We start from the raw sequence: 18,408 nt of genomic DNA, 5'->3' as shown, positions 1-18,408 counted from the left end.
CTACATACATGAATATTTATTTTCACTTAAATCACATTACAAAAAGTCTGCTGACAAAACTATAAATGTGTGGAATGGGATCCTTTTTTATGGATTCTGTACACAGTCACACATACAAATACACACAGTCAAACCTAAAGCCCTTTTACTTGATTATAGGTTGCAAGGTACTGTGAGATTGCATTAGCAAATCACATTGTGCATGCTATTGTGTGATCCAAGGCAGCACTCAGTAGACCATGGAGAGCATTATTACACATGCTTACTGTAGACATAAACTACCAACCTCTCACCATGTTCCATTTCAAGTCTAGTCCAACTCTGATTGACTGTGGGAGTGTAATGACAGTCAGACTTTATAACAGAACCTGTAATATGTTGTATAAGTCTTCGTGATGTCTGGAAAATGACACCGGTAATGTGTAATGCGTTTGCGTTTGAGTGGCGGTGGCCACAATAAGCTTTATGCCCAGCTGCACTACTTCCTGAACTTCAGCCAGCTCCTTGTTTCCTGTCTGCCATTATTGGACAAACTGATTAATCCAGGTGTGTCTGATTATTTTTGTTGTAACTACTGAGGTCAGGCAGACCTGGATTAATCAGTTTGTTTGTGACTACTGAGGTCAGGCAGACCTGGATTAATCAGTTTGTTTGTGACTACTGAGGTCAGGCACACCTGGATTAATCAGTTTGTCCAATAATGGCAGACAGGAAACAAGGAGCTGGCTGAAGTTCAGGAAGTAGTGCAGCTGGCCATAAAGCCTATTGCAAACTGTTTCAAGTTGGCCGTCTGACTTTGGTTGGAATCTTTAAGTTTTATTTTCTTTACACATGCAAGCGCAAACACTTACAGAAAGTAAGTGATGGCATAAAGCTAGACAAATAATGACGAAGGCAGAAAGCACAAAGAACAGTCAGGTTAAATCAAAGTCTATGTGTTTTGAATACAGATACATCCCTGCAATATAAGTAGAAAGGTAGAAAGACACAATCCAAACTTAAATTAAATATGTTTAAAACTATATCATCCTTCATTTATTTGACATTTATTTATTTATTTCTGTAAACTTGTGCTTCTCACTTTACACTGTCAGAAAAAAATGGTCAATAAATGGTCCCAAGCTGTCACTTGGGGCAGTACCCTTAATTTATAAATATACTGTGTAACATTTAGATACAGTACATTAATGTACCTTTGAGGTATCAGTATGTACCTCTGATGTACTAATATAAAATTTTCAGGGATAAATGTGTATTTTTTTAAAAAGGTATCACGTCGGTAACAGCTGGCACCATTTTTGACCATTTTGTCAAAAAATTTAAGTTTAGTCAACTTAATTTTTCAATTTAGGTGAAATTAAATTGAATTGAGTTGAATAAACGTACATTTTTAGGTGTTACCAATTCAGACTGATCTCATGGAAAGTCATGTTATAGTCACGAAAAATCTTATACTTTTTTTCGTGTCCATGGCACAATAAAACTTTATTTCCTGCCTTGAGCATGAATGTCTTTTTTGTGTCTGTCAGCATGGATTTCTATAAATAGTTTTTCATGTCCGTGGCATGACTTTGTTTTTTGTGTCATTTTATGTATTGTTTTCTCATTGTTTTTTCTTATTTTCTTACCGTGGCTTGGGGTTAGAATCACTTTCTGTTACATTTTTAGACATCCTAACCCAAACCCCAACTCTAAACCCAACGCCAAGCGAGAATAGTTTTAAAAGTGAAAAAAAAAAACATGTAGAAACCAATACATAAAAGTACATCCTAACCCAAACCCCAAATCTAACCCCAACCCCAAGCGACAATGATTTAAAAATAGGAAAAAATGAGAAAACAATACATAAAATGACACGAAAAAAGGAAATTCGTGCCACGGACACAAAAAACTATTTATAGATATTCGTGCTGAGTGACACCGAAAAGACATTCGTGCTCAAGGCTGAATTTCATGCCATGGACATAAATTAATTAATTTTCTATGAGATCATGTTGTACCAATTAAAGTACATTTTTAAGTTGAACCAACTTTTCACATTTTACAGTGTCTCATGATTGGGTAACATGGAGGAAACACCTAAAAAATGTAAGTTTGTTTCAAATGTTGCATTGGTGTGTTTGGACTATAAACTGTAGCTTAGATTTGAGAACAAAATATTAACACAGAAGAAAAACAACAAATATTAATACCATGCCAAAATTTCAGTCATTGTATTCTTTATTACCTCACCCGTGAGCATTTTGTTATTCTTATGGGGCATTAAAAGCAACATTGTATAAAATTCCCCCCAAACATTACTTTTGGCCACTACAGTTCATGGGTGGGAATGCAGTATTTTCTTCTGGCACTTTATGTGAATAGTGGATGGATTGTGGGGTCTGAAATAGCGATGCAGGCTGAGAAAGGGAAGCGGAGTTTATAGACCGATATTATCAGTTTATGGCCGTACATCATCTCCCAAATCAAATTACCCCCCAGGGGGCTTTTCCCTGGCTCGCCCATCCCCCCTCAGGCCCAACACCGAGATGGAGCTTTTTCATTTCCGTAATCGCCTGACTGCCATACACCACCTCAGCTGCCAAGAGCCCACAACTCCATTACTGCTGTGACAGCGTGTATATGCTCATGTGTGTGTGACCATCGAAGAATCAGTCTCACGGGAGACTGAGCTGAGCACTGCAACCTGCAGGCACTTACCAAGTGAAATTTCTATTGCAAGTCAATGTTAGGAACATTGTTTCGGTTTCGTTTAAGAATATTTCTGTGCCACTAATCTTCTCTTCTAATTCCGTTTCTCACAAGTGGAACCTACGCTCGCAAAAGACTCCTGGGTATTAAGTCAGCCTACAAAGCCAAGAAAGTAACAGATTGTGTCGCACCAACAAATGCTCTGAATGAATAATCAGTAAATTAAACAGCTTTATATCTAATGACAGCGTGAAGGTGCAGTGGAATCAAACGTTGAATTAAAGTAGTTTTTCAAATGCAACACGGCGCCATTTAATGGAACGAGCTGCCATGCCCTTACACACGAGTATTCTTCTCTAGCGCTACACGATTGTTTTGCAAGGGTGGTCCGAATGAAGATGGAGTGTTGTGTCGGGAGGCGAGCTGCCTCATTTTTAGGGGTTAGTAATTCTCATGGAGATGAAAATGGCACCCCCTGTTTCCACTCCTATACAGAAAAGAGCTCAGATAAACCGAAAGTCATTTCATTCCACGCACAAAAGCAAAAAGCTACCACCAAGCCTCCATTATCGCCTGTGAATCATAAACGACCTTCTCTATATGGATTTCTAGGAATTTTTTGGATTTCTGCTACATAGAAGGCAAAAAGTTATTTTTCTTAGTAAATAGGGAATGTATTCCAAAAATGGTAATGACTGGATGGTTAAAAATAAATGTTGTGTGTTATGGATAAGGCATGTTCAGTGCCAGTAAATTTTTATTAGTTTTGGCATGTACAATATTGAATGTGTTCGTATTCTACATTAAAAAAAGACTTCAGGTCTTACCATTACAAGGAGTACAGTATCTAATATATTGTGACATACTGTAGAAAACAATGTTTCATTCTGTTATTCCAGTTAATAACTAGCCAGCCCAAATAAGGGGCTCCAATTCAAAAGTTGCTAAATGCCACCTCCATTAAAAATGTGATTTTTGACCGAATGCTCTCAGCACAAGTTCATCACATACTTTTGCTGCAAATCAGCTTAATCCCGGCCTAAGGCCTTTTAGAAATACCTGTTTGGCAGGTATTTAGACAGTCAAATTTGTTAAATACCAATAAAATGACTAAAGAAAAAACTTTGTGTGAAAATAAGGCATTTCAATTATTGACTCACAGTGGGGAACCTTCAGGGCCTTCTACGCCTTCAGAGAAGGCCTTAAAAAATTAATAAAAAGATTTTTTATAAATAAATAAATAATAAATAATATAGTATTCAATAAAAATATGTTTTTACATTTTTAAATTTCTATTTTATTCAATTTAATACAATACATGTAATATATTTTCTCTCATCTATGTTTTAACGTTAAGCTTACTGTCAGGTTCATGTCATGAAAACATCTAATCCAATCAGAATCGTCTGTCTCTATTAAGGCCCGGTTATCTGGCTCATTCATTGGTTACAACCTGATCTCACAGAAATGCGTGAAATGAACACGACCTCTTAACCACGAATTACGTGGTGGTGGCACGGATTGTGTTGAAATTGCGTGTCGGCAGCACGGAAACAAGACCCATACAAAGTCAATGAGGCTATTTTGTCGTGTGGGTGACACGGATTCCCTGGTTTAATAACGTCACACAGTGGGCGGCGGTAAAAGCTATTACGTTGGTCCTTAACTTAATATAAGCAGTGCTATTACGTTGGTCCTGAACATAAAATAAATATAGCCAATTTATTGCAGTGCTATTACGTTTGTCCTGAACATAATACATTCAAAGCATAGATTAAATCGTACTATACCATACGATTTTGCAGAAACGCTCGGGAATTCAGGTGCTGTAAATCCGGTGGACAGGACTCATCTCGTTATAGATCAAGATAATTTATAAAGATCTTTAAGGGTCGGAATATCAGATAGTTGACATAGTTCATATTTTTAATTAAAAAAGTAAAAACGAAATAAGAGGAATAGCATACATTATTGTTGTTGCGGTGTGTCACGTGACAATCATGACCCGTCGCCATGGACACAAGGGGTCGGATATTTAAAGTTAAATATTTTTAACTTCCGCGTGAAATGGTTAGTTTTAAAAATATATATATTCTAAGTAAACAACAACAGCCCAAGTTTAGTAAACATTTTTTTATTGAAACTATAAATAAATATTCTGCATCCATTAGGTGTGCCACTGTGGGTGGCTCTTGCACACCCGTGGCTACGCCCCTTCCGTGACCCAAATCTCGTTCGCACATCATCGCGATGTTTATCATCAATTTACAAACCTCGCCCGTCGCCACATCTTTGTGAGTATACCATTAAATTTCTGTTTGTTCGATATTAAATTCAGTATGTGTTTTTTATTAATCCAGATTGGCTTCTAAATGTTGTCTGAATTGTATTGATCATCTATATTACATTCTTTTTGTTCACAATAAGTTCAACACAACACATAATCAAGTAGTGGGTGATTAGAGCGTGATTAAAAGTCACGTTATGTTACTTACCATTAACGTAACGTGACAGACCCTCGATCATTGTATTATATTCATATTTTTGGAATTAACTACCAATGTACTTCTACTGTGGTATTTTGTGTTTATAGTACACAAATCGTACCATGTTTCTACCGCAGTTAGTTTACTTCTACTGTGGTGTTTTGTAGTACAGTAACAGTACCCTGCTGAAAAAAACAGCATCAAACCACCATGGGAATTATGCTGGTCTATGCTGGTGGTCACTAGCAAATCAGCACCAAAACACAACATATTCTGGTCTTGTTGGTATGCTGTTTTTTTCAGCAGGGTAAACCTTATGCTTTTACCACAGTAGTTCAGCCTTTTTATACATAGTAAATAACAGTAACAACAACATCAAATGTATTAAAAGAATGGTGTACAATTCAGAAATCTTTAGACATTCAGATCCTTCTTTTTTGGTCAGTTTTATTCTGTTGCCGTTTTATTTATCTTATTATATAGTCTTATTATAGTGGGCAGATCTTGGGGTTTGTTGTAAATAGTTATACACATACAATGTTTAGTAAATAAAGAATAAAAAATCCAAAATTTGTAATTCACAATTTTTTTTGTCTTGCAGTTTCTTCACATACATCTCATACTCCTCCATCTACACTCTTCACAACATTTAAACCAACGGCTCTTTTAACAGCCATCACTTGCAAAAGCTCTCCTAAAGCAGCTTATGGCGATTTACTTCTAATCACAGAACCGGCTTTACTGATGAAACACGCATGAGAATCGCAGACGATTTTTTTGCACAGTGAGTGAGTGAGTTGGAGAGTTAGTGAGGGACACACACACACACACACACACACACACACACACACACACACACACACACATACACACTCTCTCTCTCTCTCTGTTTGTCCCTCTTTCAATTTGTTTTGCCTATTTCTATTTGCATTCTTCATTCTTTCAATATGGCATCTTCAGGTTTCGACCAGTTATGTCAGGAAGCTGCAACTATTTCAAAGCATCTTGAAATGAAAGCTGACAATGCTGAACTTGAAGCAGCTACCAGAGAGGCTGAAGAAATTCTACAAATGTTCAATCCTCCACTGGTAAAGTTAAATACATTTCAGTTTTCTTCTTCATTTGGTTAATTTTTTATTTACACTTAAGTTGCTTTAATAAATGTATATTTTTATCTGTTCATAGATTTCCAAGTCCTTACTTTCAGTCACTGTTAGCATTTTATTTTAACATGTTTATTTTTTTCAGCTGAAAAAGAAGACCAAACAAGCGATTTCCTGGACTCGACAGACACAGTGAACTTTGCACTGCATTTCAAAGGTAATATTGGTTATATAAGATATCCGTATATCCACAGAAATGGACTCAGGTCCGTAATAGTGCCAATGTACATAATATAGTTTTATAAAATTGATTGATTGTTGTCTTTTGTTACATCTGTAGCCAGCTTCTCAGCCGCAACACCGAGAACCAGAGTTGAGGTCAATGTACTGCTGAGAAAAGTGCAAGATCTGTTTAACCAAAAATATAGTAAGCATATGTTCAAACACTTTTTAAGTCTTGATAACCTAATATACCTTCATGTTTTCATGGCATTATTATCAAATCAATAACTTATTTGTGTCCATCAACCATGAGATTATGACACATTACCGACTGTTTACAGCCTGTACACTGGATATTAACAGGATGGGAGAGTCACAATTGTCAAACTGTGTTACAATGTGTAACATGTACATGCATGTGTTTGCCCGTGTCTTTCAGAGGATGCCAGAGGTACTGGAAGGCTCCCCTGGTAAATCAAGGCATGACAGTTAAAGTTGCAGGACTGCCCAACAGCCTCAAAAAACCATCCTATTATGGAAGGAAGCAGTTGGAGGCCATTTTGCAAGCTGCTGAGGAGATTTCATTTGAAATCAGTAAGTGAGATTAACAGTGGTTTTGTTTCTCCAGCTCAGTTTCGGCAGATCATTTGGCTCTTTGCAAAGTGGGAAAAATAAGTTAACTAAACAATAATACGGGCCTACATTTGAGTCTTTGTATAGTGCAGCAGTGGTTGGGTTAATTTTTGACCCATAACGAGTAAATATTGGATAGGTCAAATGCTGGATTGTTGTTTTGCAACCATGGGGTAATAAAAACCCAGGAGTTGGGTTAAAACAACCCAGCATTGGGCCAATGTTAACCCAGTGGTGTTCTGTCCAATATTTACACAACATGCATAAAAAAAGAACCCAGACATTTTTATAGTGTGGGCCACTATATTTCTCCATGTCCCCTCACCCCAACCAGTCGAGGCAAATGGCTGCCCATTCTGAACAATGGTTCTGCTCGAGGTTGCTGCATATTAAAAGGAAGTTGCCACTCCACTCTCAGAAAAAAAAGGAATAAAAGTTGTACCTTTTTGTCACTGGTACACTACCTTTTAAAAAGGTGCTAAAATGTACCATTTAGGTACAGATATGTACCTATGAGGTACAAGCATGTAGCTTGGCGGTATCAATGTATACCTTTTATGTACAAAAGTGTACTTTTTGAAAAGGTACTGCCCCAATGTCAACTTTTGTATCTTCATGTACCTTTTTCTGAGAGTTTGTAGCCTAATAATATAAAGAGTACAGTTTGTGCTAGACCTACTCTGTTTGAAAAGTGCTGTGAGGTAACTTTGTTATGAATTGGCACTTTAAAAATTAAATGTAATTCAATTGAAACAGATTACGGTTATAGATTCTGTATGTGTCTATGACAGTTTGTAAGGGATGTAACACTATTTCTCAGTTGCAGTTTCCTCATTAAAGTGGACACATTTTCTAAAAAGGCCCCTCTCCAGAATATCCTATAGCTGTTTAGTTGAATTTGACGAGTGATTGTGATGGCCCTTGGCAACAGTTGAATTTTATCTATAAAATAATATTTCTTCATTAATACTGCTGTGTGATGCAGAAAGACCAGTTATTTGTTATGCTTCTAAGTGTTTCTTTTTTCCCTATACATGAATTAGATGCAGCACAATGCAACTCCACTGACAAAGCAGAAGGAATGTTAGAGGCGATGGACGCAGAAGGTACGCTGAGTTGTTTTTATTTTATCTTTAAATAAATATATAACATTAAACTTAAGAAGCATAGTTTACTAGATATGTAATTTTGGTCATTACACTGTACATTTCACCACTGTATACATTATTAAAACAATAATCAAATCAAAAGATGAAATCTGTGTGTGATCGTTTAATATCTTCAAATCAACAGACACAGCAGATGTTGCCCAGAAATTTTAGAGGGCATGTGTGAAAATGGTATTTCTTTTCATTGTAATACATTTTGAATGGTATTGCTTAAGTTCAAGCTTAATTAAAACTACTCTTCTGAAAAGTCTGCCATTGACATTGGACACAAAGAGAAAAGCTCACTTGTATGGAAATTACAATTTATATATACAATATTTCTTCAGGTGACATTTAACATCTTTTATAGACCATTTTGCAAGATGTAAACAACACTGGTCCAGAAGCACTTCCTGTATCAGTTTCTTAACACAACATAAACGTTGGGATAAAATACAACCAAAAGGACATATAAAACTTATCTTAAAAAACTTTTTGATTGTTTTCTTTATGTGTGAAATAAAGAAAACAGTCACAAACTGAAACAGGAAGTGTTTCTGGACCAGTGTTGTTTACATCTTGCAAAATGGTCTATATGTTTGGTATTCTGATATTTTACACTTTGAATTGGCTGTTGATATTAAGATGCAAACCATGAATGGTACTGTATCTGTATTTAACCTACAATTTACTAATTAACTATTGACAGTATAAATGTTGACACATTGCATTATGAATTAGATTCAAACGTTGTATTAAGAAAGTTGTTATTATGTTTTATGTTCTACAGAGCTGGAAGAACAGTCCTCAGAAACAGCCACCGCTGTAGCTATCGTGATGACTGCAGATTAAGGTATCTTTTCAAATTGTGCTGATTTTTATGTCCCATTGAGAATAATAAGCTCTTCCTCAAAGTAGACTAGGCCAAGTAGACCTGGTTTGGTAGCTTCAACAGATTACAATACTTTAACAAGAACAGATATTGGAACAGAACCATAGACCAATCCACTACACAGTGACACATTGTGACAAATCAGCCTCCAATTCTTTCATTTAGGATCTAACAGCATTAAACTAGATTCACTTTGTAAGTCTTTCAAGGGGCAGTTTCCAGGCAAAACGTGGAGAATACATTAACAGAGTTCTGTACATACATCTTTGACCTAATGTATAAAAACATCTTAAAGGGTGTTGTCCAGGACATTGTCTTAAATTACAAACAGAGCACACCAAAAATTGCTTTTAAAATGATGTTCCTGTGTACAAGCCTATGAATGGCTAGAACAGGCCAACCAGTGGCGGCTCGTGACTGCACTTCCGAGGATGCGCTAATTCATAATAAGTGTTCGGATTGTCACGTGTGTGGTTACCTTTTCCAAAATATGTGTCATGCGTGTGGAGAGATCCTGTGTGCATCACGTGTTTTGTCAAAATATGTGCCTGCTGGAGACGCGTCAAAACCGTTTATGATAAAAGAGACACTCGCGTTCCCTAAATACACGCAAGACACTCCCTTAACAGTAAACTCTGATTACGCATGAGATTGTGCTAATATCTGGCACACGCGAGCGTCTCCGTTCCAGTTCAAGGCAGCAGGCACTTATTTTGGTATGACACGTGATGCACACACGATCTCTCAAAGCGCAGAACACATATTTTGAAATGACGAACCACACACATGACAAGCTACGTGCATGTTATGACGAACTTCGCATCGTGAGCTTCAAAAAAAAGAAGTCACCAGCCGCCACTGAGGCCAACCTACGACTGTATGAGTTATGGCATTACAGTTAGTAATGCTAAAGCTGAAGAATAAAGTGGTGGTGAGATTTTTTAAAATTGAGTTACACTTCTGAATCATGTTTGATTTACATACATTTCTGAAATGGAAAACCCAAAGTTTTCCTTGTTTCTGCTTTCTGAAATTTGCCTCAGGAATTCTTCTTTGTTGACCTGTTTGTATCTTATGATTGAGTGTCAGCAATACCCACATTTTAATTTGACAATAGTTACAAATGGATAAACTGCCTTTGAAATGTTACTTAAAATATGCTCATGAGTATTAATTTCAACTAACTGGCTTGACTTAAATATATTTGTTTTGATAGATGGAGGCCATTTGTGCTGTGTCTGCCGCTTCCTTTTCGATGACAGGAAGAAGAATGCTTCAGAGAAGTGGTGTTTATGGTCACAGTGCACAGTGTGCCAATCATGGTCACACACTGCATGTCAAGACACCATGCAAACAGCCTGTAGCGCTGCATCAGTGATAGGAAATATGCTAGTTACACAAGATGTTTTATGTTTTAACTTTGAGTTGTTTTTATTTTGTTCATGACCCCATCCCTACAAACACACACACATATTTTTTTTATTTTTATGTATTAGGTGCAATTTAATTTTTTTCATGCAAATGTATTGTAATGATTACACTTATAAGAATAAAACAGATTTTTAATTCACTCTAATTTTTATTTATTGTTGTCATTTGTTGGCACCATAAGTGTGGTCCCTTTACCTGGGACATGTGGGGACCAATTAATATCTATTGTACTGAATTTAGGCCACAGGTTGTAAATGATAAGTAGCCTATTGTTTCATCTTTTATCAATGGTTCGGTATGGTTGGGTGTTGGCAAGGGCCTAACCATACTTTTCAATACAGTGAGTCAAAGATCGATTTCATGTTATGGTTAAATACTTTACATAACTTTTACAACTTTTTCGCAGTCTTGTTGTCACTGAGAGGTATTTGGCAAATTTGATATCGAAAAGTGGGTTTATGTCAGAGCAGTAGTGATACCTGTGGATACTTTGATATACAACTGAACAGTACAATTTAAATATAATGGTTGCTATGAACGATGATGAGGATGATGATGTTATGTGTATCTGCTTTATCAAAGTGATTTTCCTCCATCATACAGATGAAGTTGAAGCAAATCTCTATTACCACATTTAATGTTATTAAAAGAACCATCATGACAGAAATATATATTTATAAATGAATTTGGAAATAATACAAAAAAAAATAAAAAATGAGACCAGAAACACATCATGAGTTAAAAAACTGGCTATGCTCAGTTGTAAGGACTTTTTAAATGATTAAGTAATTTCACATTATGTGTCATTTTGTGTTTTAAATTAAAGTGACAACACAAGTAACAAAATTTGGTGTTCCAATAATAAAACTGATTGTGTTGTTTTAACACATCTGTTTTTAAAGTGTATTTATTACTGTACAGTATGCTGTAGCATTCATTAAGAAAGTTTTAAATAATATAAACTGTATACTACACTTTACTATAGTATGGGTATTTACTATAAATTACTTTAGTACTTTTTATGTGGGCAGAATTTTTATGACTGGACTGACACCTGATCCACATACATTCACGATATAGTTTGCATACTGCTCAGGCCTGTCTTTCTGCTTACAAAGAAGGAACATGAAACAATACATAGGCTTCCTATACTGTATTTGGCACACATAGCTAAAATGTTTCTCAGTGACAGTGACAGGTTTGTAAGGAGGGGAATGGTACTCTAATGGATAAACTAAATAGGCCTGTTTGCCATTTTTAGTTGAGTTCAAAAGAAAACATTTAAACAAAATAAATAGGCTACAAAAGGTGCAAGAGAGCATACATTATGTACATTATGTAGCAAACATTGTGTATAATGTTTGCTAATCTGGGTTTTGACAACCAATAGGCCTAATAATCATCTACTAGCCTACAATCGTAGATGACTACCCATCAGACTATGTTCTTATTTATTAATGGTACCTGAATGTTTTTAATTTAATTATAGCAGCATTAACATAAATAGATAAGCCTATGCATAAAAGCCCAAACAGAAATGCACAGTTTGTGTGTGTGGCCAACACCAGGTATTCATCAAGGTATGGGGTCTGTTTACACAGCCAGAAACAAACAAACAGCTTTATTTTATCTAAATCTAACCTTATTGAGCTCTCAAAGTCTCTGAAACTACACCTGAGATGGCTTGTGTACTTGAAATGAGAACATGAAAAGTTTGTTGTAGAGCTAAGCCTAATACATCGTTAGAAAGGTCTTGACCTGCAGAATAAGATATGTCAGTATAAAGAATCTACATGGCTCCTGCTTTGAAATACGGACCTTTGAAACATCACTTTGGTGCATTTTTGAAGGCTTATAATAAGGCAACAAAAGGGGCTATAGACATGGGACAAACTCTTAATGAGAGATCTTGGCCTCAGTTATAATGTCAATGTAGTCAACAACTTGGGACACTGTTAAATATGGTTAAAATTAATTTAAACCTATTTAACAATTAAATATTTAAAAATCTGATTGTATAAGTGTGTTAACAATACCCCTAAACACCTTACTGTACTCTCAACTCACTATTTACAACCTCCAATTATAAGAAAAACACAAATGTTTAAAAAAAACTACAATTCCCTACATGTGTGTAATGCAGCTTGATACAAATTAGCATTAAAATTGTAGTTTTTCTAGTTTGCAAAGTAGGGCTGTAAAAACATATATCTACTGAATATATAAACACCTAGTTCAGACAAACTATTAATTATGCTGCATCTAGATGATCTACGTTAAGAAAATGTAAAAAAAAGTTTTTTTTTTTTTAGATATTTTAGCAGAAACAGTGTTTTTTTGCTAGATGGGATACAGCTACGCAATTTAGGGTTATGTTTGGGGTAGAATTCGGATGGAAACAGCGGATCTGTCTAGATGTGATGCAACTTGTCTTAAATCGCGTGAAATGTTTGGTTTGGGGTTAGGTTTTGGGGATAGGATTTGGATAATAACAGCGCTCATCCGCGAGATTTTGCTGTTGCTGTATCCCTTCTAGCCACAACGCCGAAACAGCAGAACACGCAAACCCCGCCTTCAACACAATGCATTTCCGTAGCCTTCTGCTACCAAAAAACGAATTTCTCAAAATCGAGAATGAGAAATTGTTGAAAATTATCATATTGTTGAGTTATCAAATTTTGTTTTCTGTAGGAAAATGTTAAATGTCATTTAAAAAGAAAACACGTCATGCAGGCTACGTTTCAGTGATAGCAGCCTCATAGCAACCACCATAGCAACGAACTATATAATACTAAAGGTAATATAATGGGAAGAAAAAAGTATTAATCCACATCAACTTAGTTCGGGAGAATTTTAAGACAATATAATGGTTATGTAAGAACCTACTGTATGTGGCAGTCTTGTGGATTATGACTGTAAAATCATTGTATAAGTCATTTATTAAGTTCATCACTATTCATTGACCTCTAAAGTGTGCTGTGACAATAGCTGAAATCATGACTATAACTCATTGTGGAAAACATTTTATTTTTTTACAAACTTTTACAGTATTTGTTTCAAAGGATTCAAGATTCAATACTTTGTCATTTTAACTTAGCTCACAAAAACAAAACACCTTACACACATTGACCACATTTTTACATTACAGTAAATAAGTAACATCACAATGGTAAACACACAATTTTGTCCTCACACAGACTAGTGTGAATATGTGTGCTTAAAAACAGTACCTACGCTTTAAAATAAATCAGACCTAGTAAAACATCATGTTTGCACAAGTAAGGCGAACATTATATTACACCACCATAAAGGTTTCTATGATATGCTGCAACATATACTATACATTTTACATCTTTCTTTTTACAGAATACAATATCAGACTAGAAATTAACAAAAAATCTGTAGTGCTAGTTATCATATTTATCCACATTTTCATCATTATCACTCTTATCATTGTATACCAGTGTCTGTATGCTTGGCATGGGGAGGGCCTGACACAAGTGGGGGTTGTCTGCAGGAACAATGTCCGATAGATGTGGGTGAAACATCACAATGGCTTGATGTAGTTTTCTTTCCAGCTGTTGGAGGTGTTGAATGAGAGCAGCTTTTGCACCAGGCTGCTCAGTGTCTTTGATGTTAGAGCCCAAATGTTAGAGGCCTGCTGCTGATGGGGTGTTCAGTTAGGGGCCAGTCACACCAAAAGCGCTTTAAACGCTTGCAAAAAAAGAGCAGTGCGACGTGGCTTTTCATATTGCTAAGCAACCACCGAGTCAGCTGTCTTGTCAATCAAATATTGAAGCGTGAGCGCTCTTTTGCTGTTAACCGTCATATTAGCAGAAACTTTAAAAAGAGGGCGCTTGCTCTGACCTTGTTTGAGGGTGAGAGGTGCACAAACACGCAGGAGAGAGTGAGCCAGTGGAGTCCGGTTTTTCAAAGCAACTGTAAACTTCACTCACCACAACGTAAGGCCCGGCTCTCCCCTCATTTGATTGGACAATGGAAAGACCCGAATGACGTCGGGCTCTTCTCCGCTCTCAGCGCTCCTTCAAAAACGTGTGCGCGCCAGGCGGCAAAAAAACGCGAGGCGCTCGGCGCACATAAACAGCGCGTAAACGCGCCCTGCCTATAGAATATCATTCAAAAAAGGCGCCTGCAACTGCCATAAACGCTTTTGGTGTGACTGGCCCCTTAGACCACTTGGCCACTTTTCCTCAGCTGCCCGAGTCTTCATATGTAAGGCATCAATCCCTCGCCTTTTTAGACTCCTCGAAACATCATCTTCTTCAATCTAGAAGACAAAAGAAAACAAAATGCTATGTTATGTTACCAGGTGGTTTCTAATATGATTTGCAGGTAGTTAGTTTGTCAGATGGTTACTAGAGTGACTGCTGTGTGGTTACTAGGGTTAAGTAACTATACTTACAGTGTCATTAAAGCAGAAGTAGACATGCCAAGAGGGATCACATGATTCCTGAAAATCAATTGGCTACCTGCTTGGAGAGTCTAATGGCAATGGCCTGCCCATCTGAAGCAAAGCTAGGAAACACACATGCAAAATGTATTAATTTTCATTATAGTCCTTTTTAAGTTCAAACCTATAATGTCATATTGTATCTACTTATCCACTTTTAGCACTATACCTGGATATATTCTTCTCAGGTGGAGGACGACTGCTCTCTCCCTTGATTCAGTTCTAGCCTTACAGTTGGACTCTGAGCTCACGGTCCACATCTTTAAGGGTAGACTGGAAGTTTGAATCAGACTCTTGCCATCTTCTCCCAATACGGTATTTTTCCTCAATGTTCAGCAGAGTCCTCAATTCTACAATGGTTAGCAAATAATTTGTATTAAACGTTATGTACACACTTGATCAGAGAACAGTAACAGACAGATTACTGTTTCACCCTTTTTGTGTGACTCACGAGTCCCATATCTACACATTACAAAAAGTACAGCACAAAAGTTAAGTAGCTAGCAAGCAGAAAGCATTACCGTGGTACACCCAACCAAACATATGTTACAAGTAAGGCCTTGGTGGTAATAGATTACTAATTACACCACATGAAAATTTGCAATAATACTGCAATACTTTAATTTATAACCACCGGTGACAGTTTCCTTCAAAACTATGCCATTACTATAATCACACGTTGAAGCACATCAGCAACACCGTTTTTCAATATTTTACTACAGAGCTATTCAGATCTTACCCTGGAGGGCCAGAGTACTGCATAGTTAAGCTCCAACCCTGATCAAACACACCTGAGCAAGCTAATCAAGGTCTTCATGATCACTAGAAAATCACAGGTAGTTAATGGTACATGAACTCTGTAGTGCTCCAGGCCTCCAGGGTAAGATTTGAATAGCCCTGTTTTACTATGTTCTTACCACAACTTAGACGAATTATACATACCTCTTTTTTCAATGCGTGCACTTTTAGTCTTTGTACAGCGCCTTGTGAATGTATTAGCGTTTAGCCTAGCCCCATTCATCCATATGGCTCCAAACAGGGATGAATTTAGAAGCCACCAAACACTTCCATGTATTTACAGTGGTGTCCAAGTATGGTGGCACAAAATAAAACTTTTGTTTGGAGCCATAGAAATGAATGGGGCTAGGCTAAATGCCAACACATTCACGGAGTGCTTAACAAAGACTAAAAGTGCATGCATTGAATAAAGATAGGTATGTATTAATTCATCTAAGTTGAGCTAAGAACATAGTAAAATATTGAAAAACGGTGGTGTTTTCCTTTAAAGACGTCTGTAATTACCAAAGTCTTACATAAAAACATTAAACTCTTACTTGAACTTGTAGAACTGAATCAGTCTGATGATGTAGTCCCTTTTCCATCTACAGACAGTGTCTGAAGAAAAGACGACATTACTACCACTCTAATAAAGTCAGTAATTTCATGTTACTTCTTAACATGATTATATTTTATTACTGTACACGGAAGGGTAAGTATTACATTTGCAATATTCTTTGTTAATAGTATTCATGACATTCTTACAGTATTTAAGACTTTAACTTCAGTTCCTTACTTATTGGTTTCTGTTGGGCTAGCTTTTTTCCATCTCTCCATGTCTCCTTCAGAAATCAACACTATACAACAACAATAACAGAAAACAAGACACACATCAATCCTAAATACTCTAGTGCAAAATGCACTTATAAATGGAATGTAATATTCTCCCATCTACAACTAATTATTACCTGCTTCTTATGTGCATTGTTTACCTGGTGCCTCTCTGATGAGATATCTTCTTGAGCAATATTTTCTCTGCTTTGTCTACTCTTTGCAGGAGCTGCACCTCTGAAAAGACAGTTTAATCTACTTATAGTATGCTTACCATTTTTTGTGTGATCGACTTCACTCCAGAAAATATAAAAATGTATAAACAGTGAACCACCAGCACAGAATTTTGAAAGGTTATACAGCAGTAGACACACCTAGGTCAGTTGATTTCCTCCGTCAAGGCGGACATCAGTCAGTAGGTCAAGGCGATGAGATGGAGTCATCTCCTTTGTGACTCTGGCAAATCTTTGGAGGAAAGACCACAGCCTTTTCATTCCTTCCCCGTCTGTGAGCCCAAACCCATCAAGCCATCTGGTACTGTACTTGATCTATGATTAAAGCAAAGTGGTAAAATATCACATAATGTACACAAAGCATGACCCTACTGCTTATAGTGATCTTATGGTATTTTATCTTCTAATTTGTAAAAATAGCAAAGCTGTTCTTTTTATTACTTTATATTAATGTTATTATTATACAAATTAGGTAATATGCATAAAAAGAAACAAAGGAAACCAATTTGGTTATAACAATCCTCTGCTTATAGTGATTAGTTTGACCCAGACAGATTTGACATAAACAGTTTCCACTGGATTGTCTTACACATTGCATCTGAAACAAGTTTAGACAAACGTCAGGTTGGAAAAATGTTAGATTAAAGATTATTTTAGGCATTTCTGGCTAATTTCAGCTTTGCAGTGCATAGACAGGACAAATTGAGGCCAAACAGGGAGTGAATGATGTGTGTTATATATCCTGATATCCCTATAAAGTCAATTAATTACCTGGCGGGGCAATTTGTGTCCATAAACATGAAATGCTGGTACGGCCAAGGCAATGTTGTGTGATATGCCCTCCCCTGATTTCTGATTGAACATAGTATGACATAAATAAGTTAAAGGTTTTTTCTTAAAAACAATAATTCAGTTTTACACACAAAAAAAAGGGTACTTACCTGCAAATGTGAGGCAACAACACAGGCAATGTAACAGACTACTCGCAGGTGTATGTTCTTTTTCTCACATCTTTGAAGTAGTGCATCAATGACATACAGGGGATAGGCTAATCTATTTCAACACAAAAATGTGAATGACAAAACATAACTGTGGAAATGCATCATCACAGTCTGTGAAAAAAGACCATTATAATACAAAGAACTTTTCAATTGGTAAATGCATGTGTACAAATAAATACCTCTTGATGGTCGATGGTCGACTTACGGTCGAATGGAACGCACCTTGAGTGAGTTGGAGAGTGAGTGAGTGAGTGAGTAGGAGAGCTTTTGCAGGTGATGGCTGTTAAAAGAGCCGTTGGTTTAAATGTTGTGAAGAGTGTAGATGAAGGAGTATGAGATGTATGTGAAGAAACTGCAAGACAAAAAAAATTGTGAATTACAAATTTTGAATTTTTTTTTATTCTTTATTTACTAAACATTGTATGTGTATAACTATTTACAACAAACCCCAAGATCCGCCCACTATCATAAGACTATATAATAAGATAA

At 36.4% G+C, this 18,408-nt stretch overlaps 1 long non-coding RNA gene across 3 annotated transcripts; it reads right to left on the bottom strand.

The window, feature by feature from the left end:
• Nucleotides 1-14,679: 14,679 nt before the first annotated feature.
• Nucleotides 14,680-18,190, bottom strand: LOC135758787 (uncharacterized). 3 transcript variants are annotated; one of them, XR_010536576.2, is made up of 10 exons: nt 18,099-18,190; nt 17,860-17,971; nt 17,690-17,770; nt 17,060-17,233; nt 16,847-16,922; nt 16,651-16,711; nt 16,412-16,472; nt 15,247-15,427; nt 15,030-15,142; nt 14,680-14,894 (listed from the first exon to the last, which is right to left on the bottom strand). It is a non-coding gene; the product is annotated as an uncharacterized lncRNA (long non-coding RNA). The 3 variants fall into 3 exon arrangements; XR_010536577.2 differs by having other exon boundaries at nt 16,823-16,922; nt 17,860-18,175; XR_010536575.2 differs by having other exon boundaries at nt 17,860-18,175.
• Nucleotides 18,191-18,408: the final 218 nt, after the last annotated feature.

Source organism: Paramisgurnus dabryanus, chromosome 16 (assembly GCF_030506205.2).
Source record: "Paramisgurnus dabryanus chromosome 16, PD_genome_1.1, whole genome shotgun sequence".
Lineage (NCBI taxonomy): Eukaryota > Metazoa > Chordata > Actinopteri > Cypriniformes > Cobitidae > Paramisgurnus > Paramisgurnus dabryanus.
This window is presented reverse-complemented; position numbering and strand designations above follow the sequence as displayed.